The sequence below is a fragment of the Perca flavescens genome, chromosome 18, assembly GCF_004354835.1.
Source record: "Perca flavescens isolate YP-PL-M2 chromosome 18, PFLA_1.0, whole genome shotgun sequence".
In the NCBI taxonomy this organism is placed as follows: domain Eukaryota; kingdom Metazoa; phylum Chordata; class Actinopteri; order Perciformes; family Percidae; genus Perca; species Perca flavescens.
The window spans coordinates 3,338,637-3,354,866 of record NC_041348.1 but is presented as its reverse complement, the minus strand read 5'-3'; the positions used below and the strand labels follow the sequence as shown (position 1 = coordinate 3,354,866).

At 41.2% G+C, this 16,230-nt stretch overlaps 1 protein-coding gene across 1 annotated transcript in view; it reads left to right on the top strand.

Moving 5' to 3' along the window:
* Positions 1–16,230, top strand: part of disp1 (dispatched homolog 1 (Drosophila)) — a 134,261-nt gene that overhangs the window by 45,724 nt on the left and 72,307 nt on the right. The window contains 1 exon segment of the mRNA XM_028605176.1: positions 5,469–5,546. The gene's annotated coding sequence lies outside the window, so the exon portion shown is untranslated.

Below are 16,230 nucleotides of genomic sequence, written 5' to 3'. Positions count from 1 at the left end.
CTCCATTCATAAAGACATTGGATCTGGTTACTTCAACCTGGCGTTTTGAGAAATACATGCACACAGTTTTTCTGGTGTTCAACGTGAGGCATGAATCCTTGAGCCAGTCCTGCACATAGAATAGGGCATCTGTGAGATCAGCAGCTGCTTGTAGGATGTTTTTCGCTTGAGTGTAAATCACTGCGTCATCCGCATTTAATCTGCGAGAAGACCTTTGGACATGAATTTGGTAGGTTATTGATAAAAAGTGAGAACAGAATTGGCCCAAGGATAGATCCCTGCGGGACACCAACTCCAGAATCTAAACAGGGAGTTTTGACACCATCTACTACCACGTACTGTTTCCTGTGAGACAGATAGGATTTAAACCATACAAGTGCTTGATCAGAGATGTTAACCTGAGTCAACCTGGATAATAAAATCTGATGGTTTACAGAGTCAAAGGCTTTCTTCAAATCTAAGAAGACAACCCCGACACAGGAACTCTTGTCAAGCAAACCTTTTATATTTTCTGTTAACACACACAGGGCACTATCTGTGGAGTGATGGGTCCGAAAACCAAATTGTAATGGATGTAATGAAGGTTGGACATTTTACAGATAGGCCGTCAACAGTCTCACTACCCACTTCTCCGCTATTTTTGATATAACGGGAAGTATGCTGATAGGTCTATAAATGGACATTTCAGTTTTAGCACCTGATTTAAATATTGGTGTCACTGCAGCCACTTTCCAGTCTGCAGGGACTATAGAATGGTTAAAGGACATATTAAGAAGATGGGTAATTGGACGTACAAGAGGGTCCTTGTACTCTTTCAAAAAGTGTGTATTAAGGCCAAATGCATTAAGGGCTTTTGAAGTTTTCATACCGGTAATAATTTTTGTTACTTCATAATATGAAATTTCAGTGATTTCGAATACAGACTGATGTGGATCAGTAACATTGTCAGAACACAGAGATGAAGCAAAATGCTGCGTAATCTCTTTCACAGAATTTATAAAGAAACTGTTAAAATTAGTGACTATGGAAATGGGATCTTTAATAATCAAGTCATTAATTTGCAGCTCCATTTCCTTATTGTTTTTGTTTAATTGTCGGCCAAGCAGTTTATTTAGATTTTGCCATACTAATTTTCCATTGCCGTTTGCGTTCTCTATTACTTTAATGAAAAAGTTGGCTTTGGCCCGTCTCAAACTCTGTGTTACCTTATTTCGCATATGAGTAAACCTCTGACGGTCTGTTGTTAGACCTGATTTCACAAATTGCTTTAATAGGTTAATCTGGGTCTTCCTGGGACTAAATCAGCATGGAGGCCTGGGCCTTTCCACTCCAACACACTTTGTAGTAAGAAACACTGTAGAAGTTGGAGGATATTGGCAAAGGAAAGAATCCATATTAGCACTTCTATATTTTTCTGAACCTCCATAAGCAGGTTTAATTTTTTTTTAAATTATACTGTTATACTTATTTAGCTTCGTCCTATTTATCACATACTTACTACCGCGTCCTCATCTTCAAACCTTCTTGTTCCTGCTTTTTACCGTCCTCCTCTACGCTCAATGGTGTTTTAAGCCCCCAACGTCGACTTCAAGGCAGCGCTGCGACCGTCGACTTCAAGGCACCTAACCCTAACCATTGCCTAATCCTAGTTCCTTCCAGGCAGGTTTTCCAAATCCATGATTTGATCTTGACTGATTTTAAGGTCACAATTAGATTCAATTTTCGAATTTAAACTTTTTTTTTTTCTCTCAACAGGGACCGCAATGCCACAATAACAGCCACCAGATAACAGTTAACTGATTACTTTGCAACAACAGTTTGAGTTTCTCAGTGTTTTTATTTTTAGCACGGTAATTGAATGCACCATTAGTTAAATGACGTGTACTTGAAGGCACCATGGAGTCCTGTCGGAGCCCTAATGATTTACCTTCACTGTCTGTTTACCAAATTCTCAGGGAAGGCAAAATGTAACCACACCGGTGACGGTGAAGCCGGAAGATTTTCTGTTGTTTCTCTGTAACTTCTGACTCCGGCAGTGGCCATAATGTCTGGAATAGTCAAGCTGCTGGCTACTGATAAGCTAATGTTACCCTGTGTCTATAGCAGCTTGCTACCATCCGGTAAGCTTCCCTGTGTGGAGAGAGAAAACAAATACTCGGGGGATTGTCAATCCTGCTTCCAAATGTTTGTAGTCGAAATCGAAAGCTCATTTCGATCAATTTCCCATTTTTTAACATTGAAATCGTGACACCACTACAGCATACTGATGTTTTTTCCTCTACTATCTTTGAAGACAGTGATGTTTGCGTAGGCAAGGACCATTTTCCTAGTTCATTTGAATAGTCAGAAGCCCTTTCAGTGTTTGCTGTTGAAGATATTGTTTACTTTTACCTTTTTAGTGTGTCTGTGTCAGCGATGTAAAACCTGGTTTATTTCCTTGGAAGACAGATCAAATGGGACATATAAAATGCTTGATATGCATGGAACCTAAAGTCACAAACAGGGGGGCATGTTCTTGATTTAAAAAGTCATTTTACTACATAACATTCTTGCTTTTTGTATGCCAATAGGTAGTTCCTCCCAAGGCAATAGCATATGTAGATAATGATTTTAGTTTTCAAGTTTGAATAATTTAGTTGGCCACACTAACTCTGTTTCAGACAAGGAGGCTGGGGAGAAACGTTGAGCCATTATTTTTGTGTGAAATAGGTCCGTCTGACCTGAGGTCAATACTCAAAATTGGCTAAAAGTCCCCCGTCTCCTCATCTGTCCATATTTAAACTCCCTCTGTGGATACCACTCTCTTCATCTTCTCCCTGTCGACGCACACCTTGGTAATTGGTGATGTGGACCATATGTTGGGTTTGAATGGCCTTCTGTTCTGAAGATCTGTTTGACATACTCAAGAACATATCATAACCCGGTTATTAGGCTACCTGTACCTTCCTGGACTGGCGTCTCGAGCCGGGGGATATAGTCGCTAGTTCTTTCACCTCTTATCATTAACATCTCTTCTTCTCCCCACCTGTCAAATCATCGCCTATAGCCTCTCCTTGTGCAAAATGCTATGAGTTTTCTTCTGTCACTGTGTGTAATCTTCACCATTCACTGACCTCCTCAGACCTTATTAACAGTCTGTGGGGACCCGGCAGTGGTGTTACCTTTCGGCGTGTTTTGAATAGAGAAGTTTAGTACATATTTTGTGCCACGCATTGTGTCATTGCAGCCGATACACTCTGACGTCCCTAGGAGCTCCTTGTGAACACGTTCCTAGTCTTTCTCCTCTCTTATCTGCCAATTAAAACAATATCTCTGGGTGCCTGGGTAGCTCACCTGGTGGAGCATGCGCCCATGTACGGAGGCTCAGTCCTCGACTCAGTGGCCGCAGGTTCTTTTCCGACCTGTGGCCCTTTGCTGCATGTCATTCCCCCTCTCTCTCCCCTTTCATATCTGAGCTGTCCTGTCACAAATAAAGGCCTAAAATGCCCCCCCAAAAATCTTTAAAAAACAGCACGGTGGCTCAGTGGTTAGCACTTCTGCCTCACAGCAAGAAGGTTCTGGGTTCGAACCCAGGTCGTCCCAGGCCTTTCTGTGTGGAGTTTGCATGTTCTCCCCGTGCTTGCATGGCTTTCCTCCGGGTGCTCCGGTTTCTTCCCACCATAAAGACATGCATGCAACTAGGACTACAGTTGAAAATTAGCTGACTGGCTAACACTGGCGCATGTACAGAAATGTTGATTAATGTGCATTGTCCTAATATAAATAAATAAATCTTAAATCTTAATATCTCTTCCATCACTAGCTGGACAGTTTTCAAAGTATTGTAATGGAAAGTGAACTTCATGTTTTATATTATATATAGTTTTCATATTTATAGTACAAATGCACCCATTGTAGAAGTTGTTTTAGTTACTGTAGTTTATTGAGATCCCCATTGGCACTTAAACAGAAGCTACTCATCCTGAGGTCTCTATTATTACTATTATATATTAAAAACATACATCAAAGGTACAACAAAACATGAACTTGCATACATACCATTCTTGAATAGTTCATAACAGAAAGGAAGTACCTGAAAATGAATCTTGTAGCTCACAAAAAAAGCTAATTTCCAAACACCATTTCAAATCTTCAAAATCTGTAGTTATTCTACCCCATTTTTGTGTGTAAATAAATACGATTATAACTTTTTATGAAAACACATTTTATTACTTTCTAAAAATCCAAAAACTGTTATGCATTCCATGCAACCATTGCTCGGTAATGCACTGTCCTTTGTATTAAATCAGTTCTACGGGGGAGGCAACACAAAACGACTCTCTGATGACTGGCGAGTACAGTACTCATGTCTTTCTGATGACAGTTTTAGGTTGCTTTCACACTAGTCTCGCTTTGCCAGACCCTCCTCCAAAGCGTGCTGGAGGAGGGTCTGGCTACTCCACATAGCATTCGGGTATGGGAGGAAAACGTGCTCTGGTTTAATGGCATTTCTTTAAACCAATCGCAATCGTCTTGAGCGGTGATAAGCACCCGAGAAAAGCCGCGGTGCCACTTTCAAGGCTGAATTTCAGGAAAGAGACTTCAGTTACAGTATTAGGGGACCACTAAGGTCTATATAAAATAGACTTCAGATACAGTATTAGGGGACCACTAAGGTCTATATAAAATAGACTTCAGATACAGTATTAGGGGACCACTAAGGTCTATATAAAATAGACTTCAGATACAGTATTAGGGGACCACTAAGGTCTATATAAAAGAGACTTCAGATACAGTATTAGGGGACCACTAAGGCCTATATAAAAGAGACTTCAGATACAGTATTAGGGGACCACTAAGGTCTATATAAAAGAGACTTCAGATACAGTATTAGGGGACCACTAAGGTCTATATAAAAGAGACTTGAGATACAGTATTAAGGGACCACTAAGGGTTATATAAAAGAGACTTCAGATACAGTATTAGGGGACCACTAAGGTCTATATAAAAGAGACTTCAGATACAGTATTAGGGGACCACTAAGGTCTATATTAAAGAGACTTCAGATACAGTATTAGGGGACCACTGAGGGTTATATAAAAGAGACTTCAGATACAGTATTAGTGGACCACTAATGTCTATATAAAAGAGACTTCAGATACAGTATTAGGGGACCACTAAGGTCTATATAAAAGAGACTTCAGATACAGTATTAGTGGACCACTGAGGGTTATATAAAATAGACTTCAGATACAGTATTAGGGGACCACTAAGGCCTATATAAAAGCATCCAAAGAGCACCATGTCATAGGACCTTTAAGTAGTCTTATGTTCTACGTTCTTGCTACGGGGCTGCTGATCTTTTATTCCAGTGGATTTTTTTTTTTTTTGTTCAAAGCCCAGTCTTGGTCCTAATTCTGATTCTGATGTATCCTGAAGATGAATAAAAAACGGCGACGGATGAATACTATCGTTGTGTCTCTTTACAGATAAACCTGTTGCTGTGAGGAGTGTGAGAGTCTGAACGCATGAATAGATGCAGAGCATGGTCCTTTGTCATCCTACAGGTAAGACAGGTGACACTGTGTAGTCTCTTCATACACATCATGCTGGATCTTTTCCTCTTTAAACAGTACATTTTGTTCGTAGAGACAGAGTGCATTTAAGACCCGCCCCCACCGGAGGGGAAAAGAACTCTCCGCTCTCCATTGGCTTGTATTGTTGAAGGTCAATCCTATCTACTAGCAAACAACAGAAAAATGCCTAAAAGCTGCTGTGTGGTGATTTTCACTACCAACAATGTAATGTTGTTGCTGTAAACATTGGGCATATCGTTAGCTTAGTGTCAGGATCCCACAGTCTTAATCTCATGTCTGTATCCACTTTTGTCTTACTAGAAGCTCTGATTTTTGGCTCGGCAGCTTATAACAATGTAGTTATGGGTAATTCACATTGTTTGTAGTGCATCCCACTACACAGCAGCTCAAAGGCATTTTTCAGTTGTTTGCAGAGGGAATTGACGATGAGGCAAGTCCGGTGGGCGTGGCTTTCAGAGGATGACGCGATGCGCTCTGTCTCTATCCACATATATACATATACATACTGTACATACATACATACATCTTACATATTTATACATATAGTATGTCCATATGCACTCTCTACGGAATAGCACCTTTAATGTAGACCAGAACTTTTTGCCATAACTGGTTAGTTTTGGCTTGGGTATTATTCAATCTGGCAATTATATTTTCAAAAGCAGCGGCCACTGTAATTTGTTAGAACTATTACGTAATTTCTTGCTTGTATCGGCTCTTCCAGTTGCATAAAATAAGCCTGACTGCTACAATCAAACCTGTTACTGCCAGTCCACTCTGCTTTAGTGAGGCCTTGCGGCATGATAGATTTGTCTCCTAACAGGCACAGGCGTGGAGACTCTGGTTTGGTTGTTTGAGCCATCCCTCAACGTTTTCAAGCATCCGAGGGCAGTCCCATATAGCAGGGACAAACGTGCCAATTTCTTTGTTACATTTCCAACATTTGTCGTCCCAAGGCAAGCCCATTCTAAATAGTTTACGGGGTGTAAAATAAAATCTATGCCCAATTTAGTTGTTGTTTTACTTCTGGCATCTCCGTTAGCCCACCCTACGTTTGCAATCACCTCTTTTGCAAAAGCATTTGGATGAATGGCAGATCATGGAGGAACAGTGTAAAGGCCCGGACACACAGAGCTGACGGCCAAACGTCGACAGAAAAGGCAGTTGGGCTGATCAGTCTCCCCAAGTTGGTCAGAAAAGTTCCTTGGAACTCACCAAAGTGACGAGACATAATACGTCTCCATAACAGCAGGCGGCGCTAATCTGTATTGTCGCCCAAAAATGAAAACCGGCAGCTGATTGGACGAACATGTCACGTGGGTCTGGTTTCTCCGGAAATTCAAAGCCAGACTGTCATGGCGGCTTGTTTAGAGTATGATCTCATATTGTACTATAATAGTTCACCGAAACATGTTTATGAAAACATTTTAAGAGAGAAATAGGCTGTGCTGAATCTGTCTTCATTTCAGCTCAACAAAGGTCAGTTTAAAAGATTTTTGTCAGACTTTGAGAGACTCTAGTCAGGCTCATTCCGCTCCCCGTTTCCGGGTTAGCTCTCTACCAATCAGATGGGTCATTTGAGTCCGACTGCCGGCAGTGCCTGCCCTGCCGATTATACATGTCAAATCTGCCAAAATGATGGCCCCTCGGACGGACGATGGCACGGAACACACTTGAGTCACCAACCTTGCCAGATGGCCGATTATCGGCCCTATGTGTCCGGGCCTTTACGCAAAGCTTTGTAACAAACTCCTTTTTGTGACCCATCCTTAGACCTTAGCATTGGATAACAATGTCCACAAAAAGATGTAACCCAAAGGCTAAAACAGAGCCACTAACTTTGAGATTTCACCCCCATTCCCAAAAGAACAGGAACTCATTAGATCTTGATTTTGGTGTTGCCGTGTGAAGAAAGCATTTATCACAAAGCCAACATAACATGGTCCCTCCCCTTGGCTCAGTACCGTACGGGCTGACTTAACGGACGGATGCCAGTATCCCTTAATCAGTGTCCCTTGATCACAAGCAGCTTAATAAAGACAACATGCGTGAGAGTTAAGATCCGAGCGGGGGAAGCAGCCGTTCCTGGTCTTGTTCCCCCCCCCCACCTCTTCTCCCCCGTACCTCTGACTGGCGAGTCCAGACAAGCCTCCGGTAAAAGGTGAGGATGCTTGTTCTTCACCTTGCTACAACTGGGTCAGTGAGCGAGGTGTAGGTGTTTATCTACGGCTCACAGCTCCCAGTGCCCTCGCAGACCTTTAGGGTGGCTTCATATTTCAAGAAGTAGCTTGTATCAGGAAAACCTGCATCATTATTCTTAACCGCGTTTTAAGGATGATGTGTTTTGTGTTTTTGGACGTTTTAATACCCATTGAGTGCGAACTGAGGGGGTTGTTTTTACTCTCAAAACATGCTTGACGGATGATTTGTGGTTCTAGCCGTGTGTGTGACGCTGTATGGCTGTTCACAAGTTATCCCCACCAAGAAGAATATTATCAACAGTTCAGAGTTGAGCTGGTTCCCTTTAACCTCTTCCAGCACATGACTTCATGCTGAAGTAGAAGTCAGGCAGCCTTGCATGCACAGGTGATCACCAATCATGCACACACACACACACACACACACACACACACACACACACACACACACACACACTCTTCTCACACTAACCCAATCACTATGGACTTGGTTTCTCTGACACACACACACACACACACACACACACACACACACACACACACACACACACACACACACTCTTCTCACACTAACCCAATCACTCTGGACTTAGTTTCTCTGACACACATGCACGCACACACACACACACACACACACACACACACACACACACACACACACACACACACACTAACCCAATCACTCTGGACTTGGTTTCTCTGACACACACAAACACACATATACACACACACACACACACACACACACGCGCACACTCTTCTCTCACTAGCCCAATTGCTCTCTGGACTTGGTTTCTTTGACTCACACACACACACACACACACACACACACACACACACACACACACACACACACACACACACACACACACACACACACACACACACTTCTCTCTCACACTCACTCCATCTGTCTTTCTGCTCGGCTCTGAGTCTGACCTGACCTGCTGAAAGGCTTTCAGGGCCGTATCAGTCAGCCAACAACTCTCTCTGTTGAGAGGCTCAGCAGGTTCAAGTTGGACACCAGTCTGTCCTCCCTCCTCTCCTTCACATTGGCTGCCTTGTCATAGGTAGGATGTAGGAAACACGCACCGGTGTGTGTGTGTGTGTGTGTGTGTGTGTGTGTGTGTGTGTGTGTGTGTGTGTGTGTGTGTGTGTGTGTGTGTGTGTGTGTGTGTGTGTGTGTGTGTGTGTGTGTGCAGCCATGCATAGAATAAATGTACTCAGTGTATGGGAATACGTTTTTGTGATTTGGTTCCTGTTCGTGCACCTTGCCATGCGTGCATACATGCACATGTGCAAAGGCTTGACTGCGTAATGAGTGCGTGCCGGTATTCATTTATTGTTGTGTGTGATCATTGTGTGTGTGTGTGTGTGTGTGTGTGTGTGTGTGTGTGTGTGTGTGTGTGTGTAATCATTGGTAAATTTGGAGACTGGCTAGAAAGGAGCAGCTGTGGCTGCTTTGTAACGTGGACAGCGTCTGTTGTTGATTGTGCTTGGACTGGAGGCTTGTGTGCTGCCCAGCCCATCTTCTCTCATGCCTGCAGCTGCTTGGACTCTCCCTTTAATAGACTTCACAGCCTTTGAAATGCTTTTTAGAGCCCTAGAGGAAGTAAACACTGACCCTAGACCAGGCCTAACTCTTTTTAAGCCTGGTCATGAAGTGGAAATCTGCAAATAATAATGGTTAATTACTTAATTTGTGTTGATGACGTGGTGCTCAGCAGGTTTTGGGTGTGTCTTGGTTCTCAGTACATTTTGAAATCAACTTTTTCTCTACATGAGTGTCATCATTTCCTATAGAAAATTGTGGTCGACCAACACAGTGGCGGTTGCATGAGGGAAGTAATTTAAGGTAGTTGGTAAAAGAGCTAAAAATAAATGTGATAAACAAATTATAATCCTACTAATACCTACCAATATCAGTATAGTCTATATCTACGACGTTCCACTTCCAGTATTGCTCCGTTGCCGCCGGACTATCTGTCCAATCTGAGTTTTCTGTTGCACGACTAAAACTACCTTTGAACGTAAACATGTTCCACCAAAACAAGTTCCTTCCTGAAGCTATTTTGCAGAGGCACCGTGGCTCCACCCGGCGCTTGGGACCGCCCAAGACAATTGTGATTGGTTTAAAGAAATGCCAATACACCAGAGCACGTTTTTCTCCCATCCCGGAATGCTGTGTGGACTAGCCAGACCCTCCTCCACAGCGCTGTGGAGGAAGGTATGCCAATGTGAGACTAGTAGGATTATAAACTTTGCTCAATTCAATGCAATGTAAAATTTACATTTGAATAGGGACAGATGCTTAGACCGCATCACAGCATTTATAGCTATTGCTAATTTCCAATGCCCGTCCCTAGAAGGGCTTTTAAACAGTCGTGAAAACAAACATTAAACATTGCCACAATTAAAATAAATGAAGCACATAAACATCCAGGACACCTACATCATTATATATATATAACCCCCCCCCCCCTTCCCCCCGCCACCAAAAGCAGCCCCCACAGGGCAATTTTCCGCCTTTTAACTTAAACTCGAGCCTGTCCAATCGGCCCGGACAACATATAGGCCAATATAACTTTATCGCAATGATATTGGTATCTGCGTATGTATCGGCTGATGACACTTAACAAAACAGTGTAGCACAAAAATGCTAAGAAATGTTTGTGGTACTTTAGAAACACAGTTGTTTGCTGACAATTTTCAACTGCAAAATGTCAGCACAAATGGACATTTGGAAAAACAGAAAAATGGGTTCAAATATAATTTTTTTTTATTTTTTTCCACCTTGACAAATAAAAAAATTGGATCTTTAAACAGTTTTTTCAATTTTCTGCTTTTATTCATTGGATCAGAAATTTAGAAAATTACAAAATTGCGTCTGGGCTCCAATTATTCAATACTGCAATGATATTCTTCTCCCTCGTTCCGCCTATAGTTAAGCCCTGCCCCGCACTCGAGCACAGCAGCCAGACCTAAAGACAGAATGAGAATGGATGACGTGCTGGAAGTCGAATATCCAAAAACATTGGATTTGTCGAGACGGGGGGGAAAAAATTTATGTTTGAACCCATTTTTCTGTTTTTCCAAATGTCCTTTTGTGCTTAGAACATTGAACTGACACGGACCATGCAGCAATACAGTCAAAAATATTGGACTTTTGGATGAAATAAAAGCATGTCGATAAACCACACACGTCAGGCCCTCGATGTGAATCTCTTTTTCCAGTGTGGCCCTTAGTGAAGTTCAGTTTGACACCCCTGCTGTAAAGTGTCCTGAGATGACTTCTGTTATGATGTGACACTATGAATACAATTTGAATTGTAACGAATTAAAAAGCACTTATGAAGGATTAAGGTTTCTTAGCTTGCTGACAAAAAAAAAAAAAAAGAAAAGTCTGCCAGGAACCAGCGGCTGATCCTCCCTCCCTGCTCTCCGCTAGCAGCTGTGTTGACTGTCAGTGCACGGGAACCCTTGATTACTAGGCTGACTGTACATTTGGGCTGTGCCTGGCAGCCAGCTCATTGTGCCTCCCTTCAACACACACACACACACACACACACACACACACACACACACACACACCCACCATAACACAGCCTTCTTAACTTTGATTGTGGAGAGTTGCTCTGTCATCCAAAGGCCTCAGGTTATCCACCAGGCTTTATTAGCCTAATGAATGGTTGGGGGATGTTTATCCGTACAACAGTACCGTCTGTCTGAAGACTCCTCTGGCAACCGTTTCATGTCCAATAACCTCATGTTGGCAGACAATCGTTGTTTTTTTTTTTTGCTTCATTAGAAGTGTCAGCTGCGATGGCTCAGGACGATGTCTTCATTAAAGTTTATGATTTGTTGATTTTAATAATCGGTTGTGTTTCTTAGAGAGAGAGAGAGAGAGAGAGAGAGAGAGAGAGAGAGAGAGGCGCTAGGAAAGCGCCGCTCCTCAGTATAACAAGACACAGGTGTAGTGAAATGACATCAGTGCATAAGCTGAGTTGGAGGCGGCTCTCCATAGCCAAAATACAATTAGATTTATGATTAACCTTGCTTGGTGTAACGAAACCACATATTAATGTCACGGGACATTAAATGTGATGGGAAAACTGCCAATGTTAAAACATTTTGGAATATGTGAATAGAGTCGTGCTTAGTGATCAATAACAGATGCTTTAAAAAAATAAAAATAAAAAATCAGACGTGGGTTTTCAAAATATGTTGAACTTGGAATTGATTGTAAGCACATTATTACTAAAACCCAACATATTCGTCCAATCCTGTCAGTGAATAGATGGCCAAATGCACTTTATCTAGCCGATGTAAATCACCAGATTATGTATATTTCTGCCTTTTTATATATAATTAATTGACCTACACGGATCCCTGATTACTACAATCTTTCAAGCATATCGGAGCACTTCCTGCACGTTTTTATATGATAAAATAAATAATATAAGACATAATCTGTTGTGGTTTGACTCTAAAGATGTTTATTAGAGGAAAAATATGCTCATAGAATGGAAGTTTAATGAAGCGGATGGAACCATCAGTGTCTCCACTACAGACGCTCACATGCTCATTCTGTTGTTGGATATTTGACTCCTACCAGATGTAGTATCCAGTCAAGTCGTTGTAGAGAGTTATTATGCACAATAATGATTATACAATGCACAGTAGGGCAGACTTTCTGTTTTGCTCTTCTAATATCTCAACATCTATAACATGGATTCTAGAGATGGTCCGATGATATTTTTTTGCTGTCCAATACCAATTCCAATACCTTGCTCCGTACAGAGTACTGATCCGATACCAGTGTGTCATATATATTTTATTATGTTTTAGCAGCTGTACACTACTATCCCTTTATGGATGTGATATGCTTTCTATATTTGTTGTCAGCCGTGCTCAGGTTAAACCTTTTGTGAAACATGAACAAGCACAAACGATGAACGCCGCAGAACTTTCTTCGGAAAATAACCTAAATAAATAATAATAATATAATAATAGATTTTCTTCAGGGCTAAATTATGTGGTATCAGATCGGTGCATAAACTCCAGTACTTGCCGATTCTGATACCAGCATTTTAGGCGGTATCGCAGGCTTTTCCGATACTGGTATCTGTTATCAGAACATCTCTAATTCTGTGCAATATTGTCGTTCGTGATTCCCAGAGGATGAATCGGCTGCAAAACTTTGACATTGTGAGCATTTTTTTTTTTAACAGCCGATGTTAGCGTTTAGCTCAAAAACACTGCTGTGCAACCTCACAGAGATCTTTTCTGTCCATCTAACAAAATATGCCGACGGTTTGATGCAACCGTGTCGAGTAGTACACTAGATTTAGACTTCTGTCTGGATGAACAAATGAACAAGCCTAAGAATCTGATAAGATATTTGAAAAACAAAATCTAAATTGAAAAGCCAGATTTAGTGTGAAATATTTTTTTTCTGTTCACTAAGGTCAGGAGTTGAAACACTTTAGCAATCATTCAAAGAGGATTTGGAAACCATTTTGATTGATTAATTGTTTTCAGTAATTTTTTCAGCAAAAATGCTCATGTTCACTAAAATGTGAGAATTTGATTCTTTGCTTTGTCATATATATGATAGTAAACTAATCAACACTGACTCCTATGTTACTGTTTAAATGAAAACTCTATAGAGTAACTTACAAACGCACTCCCTCCAGGTCACCCTAAAAATAGTGTTTCCATAGGGCGTCGTACTATCTGCTGCACATTAGTCTCTCATCGATCCACAGCATGCATTATTTACCCCGTCCCATGTATAATTCAGCCCATAGTCAGAGAAGCGTTTTCTTTGAATTCACCGACTCGCTGTTCATTTCCAAGCCTTCTCCAGACGGGAAACGGATCTTATAACCAGGGAACAGGAGAGGAAATGACAAATGAAGGAAAGGCACGGATGCACGGCTTCAGATCAATGCAAATCCGAGCTCCGTTTATTGTTGTAGGTGCTGAGGTTTGGTGAAAGATCGACTGGCCTTGATCACAGTGGTAGGAAGCCCAACCTGTATGTCTGTGTTTGACACCTGGCTGACCCGACTCTACATAGATGTGTGAGTGCGTAAGTTTTTTTTTCAGTATCCGATATTAAAACACAACGATTTTTTTCCTCCTGTGATACGAATGTCCTTTCTCACTGACTTTAATAGAGAACTTTAATGGAGTTTCTTTTTAAGGGGAAGTGGCACACTGTTTTCACTGTGCTTTGTTCACTATAGCCTGTGCTATATTATTAACATTTTTATAAAAAAAATAAAAGTTGGAATAATGTTTTTTTATTGTAAATAATATATTAACCGATACAGATAATTATGTCTGTAGTAAAACAAAACAAATGCAAGGAAACAGGCTATTTTATTCACTTTAAACATCGGATGAAGTGATTCTTTTCTCTAATACAGATGATGCATAGTCATTTATAAATTAGTCATGACAAAAAAAATTATGTTAACCGATGTGTTTTTCCATGAGTCCACTATGTTAGCAAGCATAACGTTACCTAGCTTATATGGTAGCATGTTTAATAGCTTTGATGGATAGATAGTTAGCTAGCTTGCTAATTCCACCCCAAGCCTATATGGTATAAAAACTACGCTGGGCATTGTAAATAATATAATAACATATACCTAAAATAATTGTGTGAGTGCTAAAACAATACAAATGTGTGGGGGGAGGGGAAGCGTTTTAAGGCTATGTTATTCACTTTAAACATCGGATGAAGTGATTCTTTTCTCTAAAACTGATAATGCTTAGTCATTTATAAATTAGTCATGACAAAAAAAATGTATGATAACCGATGTATTTTTCCATGAGTCCAAGTATAATGTTACCCAGCTTATTTGGTGGCTTGTTTAATAGCTCGTTGGATAGTTAGTTAGCTAGCTTGCTAATTCCACCCACCGTGCCTTTATGCTAATCACTGGTTACAGAAAATGAGCCCGACAAAGTTGTCACTCATCTGGCGAGAGCACTGTGCTTTTCTACGCCGTGGCAGGAGTGTGTGATTGAAACACGTAACCCGTTGTTACATTTTATTAGTGGCCGGCTGGCCGGCCGGCTAGCTAGTTAGCTAACGTTAGCTTGCTTGCTAGGGGGCTCAGTTCTCAGCAGTGTTGCCACAGTTACTTTGAAAAAGTAACTTAGTTACTTTACAGATTACTTGATTTTAAAAGTAGTTTAGTTACTTCACAGATTACTTGATTTTAAAAGTAACGAAGTTTTATTACAAGTTACTTTATTAGTTACATGCAGCAGCTGCCGACAACACCCCTACAGCCTCAAAAAAATGACAACCGGTTTACTGTGAGGCAGCTCGGCGTTGCCAGTAGTTGGATCTGGTTTATTATGGCACGAAAGAGAGCGAGTCAACTGTGTTTAAGGGCAGCATTTCTGCTACAACGTAGGCCTACTGCCCGACCAACTTCTTCAACTCTCCCCCACTTACTGGTTTTGCTCCGAAGTCCAGCTTTTGTTGTTTGGGTGGTGGGGGACCTCCTGCTCTCTGCTTCGCTCCACCTGCTGGGACTTACTCTGTAAGTTTGACTGCGCTGCGATTCCAAATATTTCTTCAAATTTGACGTAGGCCTAGTCGCCACCAGCACAGAGTGTACTGCGGACCTTAATATTGCCGTCTTTAGCTGACACAAACTCTAAATAGTGACTGTATTTCCAGCTAGAAAACGCGCATCTCTCTCCTCCCTCCATTGTTGTTTAGGCTACGTTTGTGTTGCTGCGTGGTACACGTGAACTGTCCACATGCTGAAAACGTGACTTGTCGCATAGGCCTACGTGACTTCACTCCCGAGACGCAAGAAGAAAGCAAAAATATATATTTTTACTAAGGAAAATGACAAATAGTAACGCAAAGTGACTTGGATAAGTAACTTTAATCTGATTACTGGTTTGGAAATAGTAACGCGTTAGATTACTCGTTACTGAAAAAAGTGCTCAGATCGAGTAACCCGTTACTAGTAACGCGTTACGTGGCATCACTGGTTCTCAGTTCAGCATTATCTGTATTAGAGAAAAGAATAACTATACAATGTTTAAAGTGAATAGAATAGCCTTGCCAGCCTACTTACTGGAGTTTCACAACTACACATTTCCTATACAAGTACAATTTTGGCTGCATTCTCAGTGTCCCTTCTTTAAATATTGCTCTTGAGAAATATTATGTTTATTGTCCCCAACCCCCCAACTTTTAGCTGAAATTTACATCCAGTGTTTGACGCTCAGGCTAAGAAGGACTTACTCATGTTCTTTCTCATTGCATAACCCACAGACCACTACAAGCAGCTATTTTTTTTTTTCCGTAAAGAAGTGTAACTAAACAAATGTTGTTGCTTTGACAGACGATTTATATTTGGCTGCCCCTGGAAATCCCTGTTTTGTTCTGCCTCGGAAAAATGACTATTGGGTTTTTC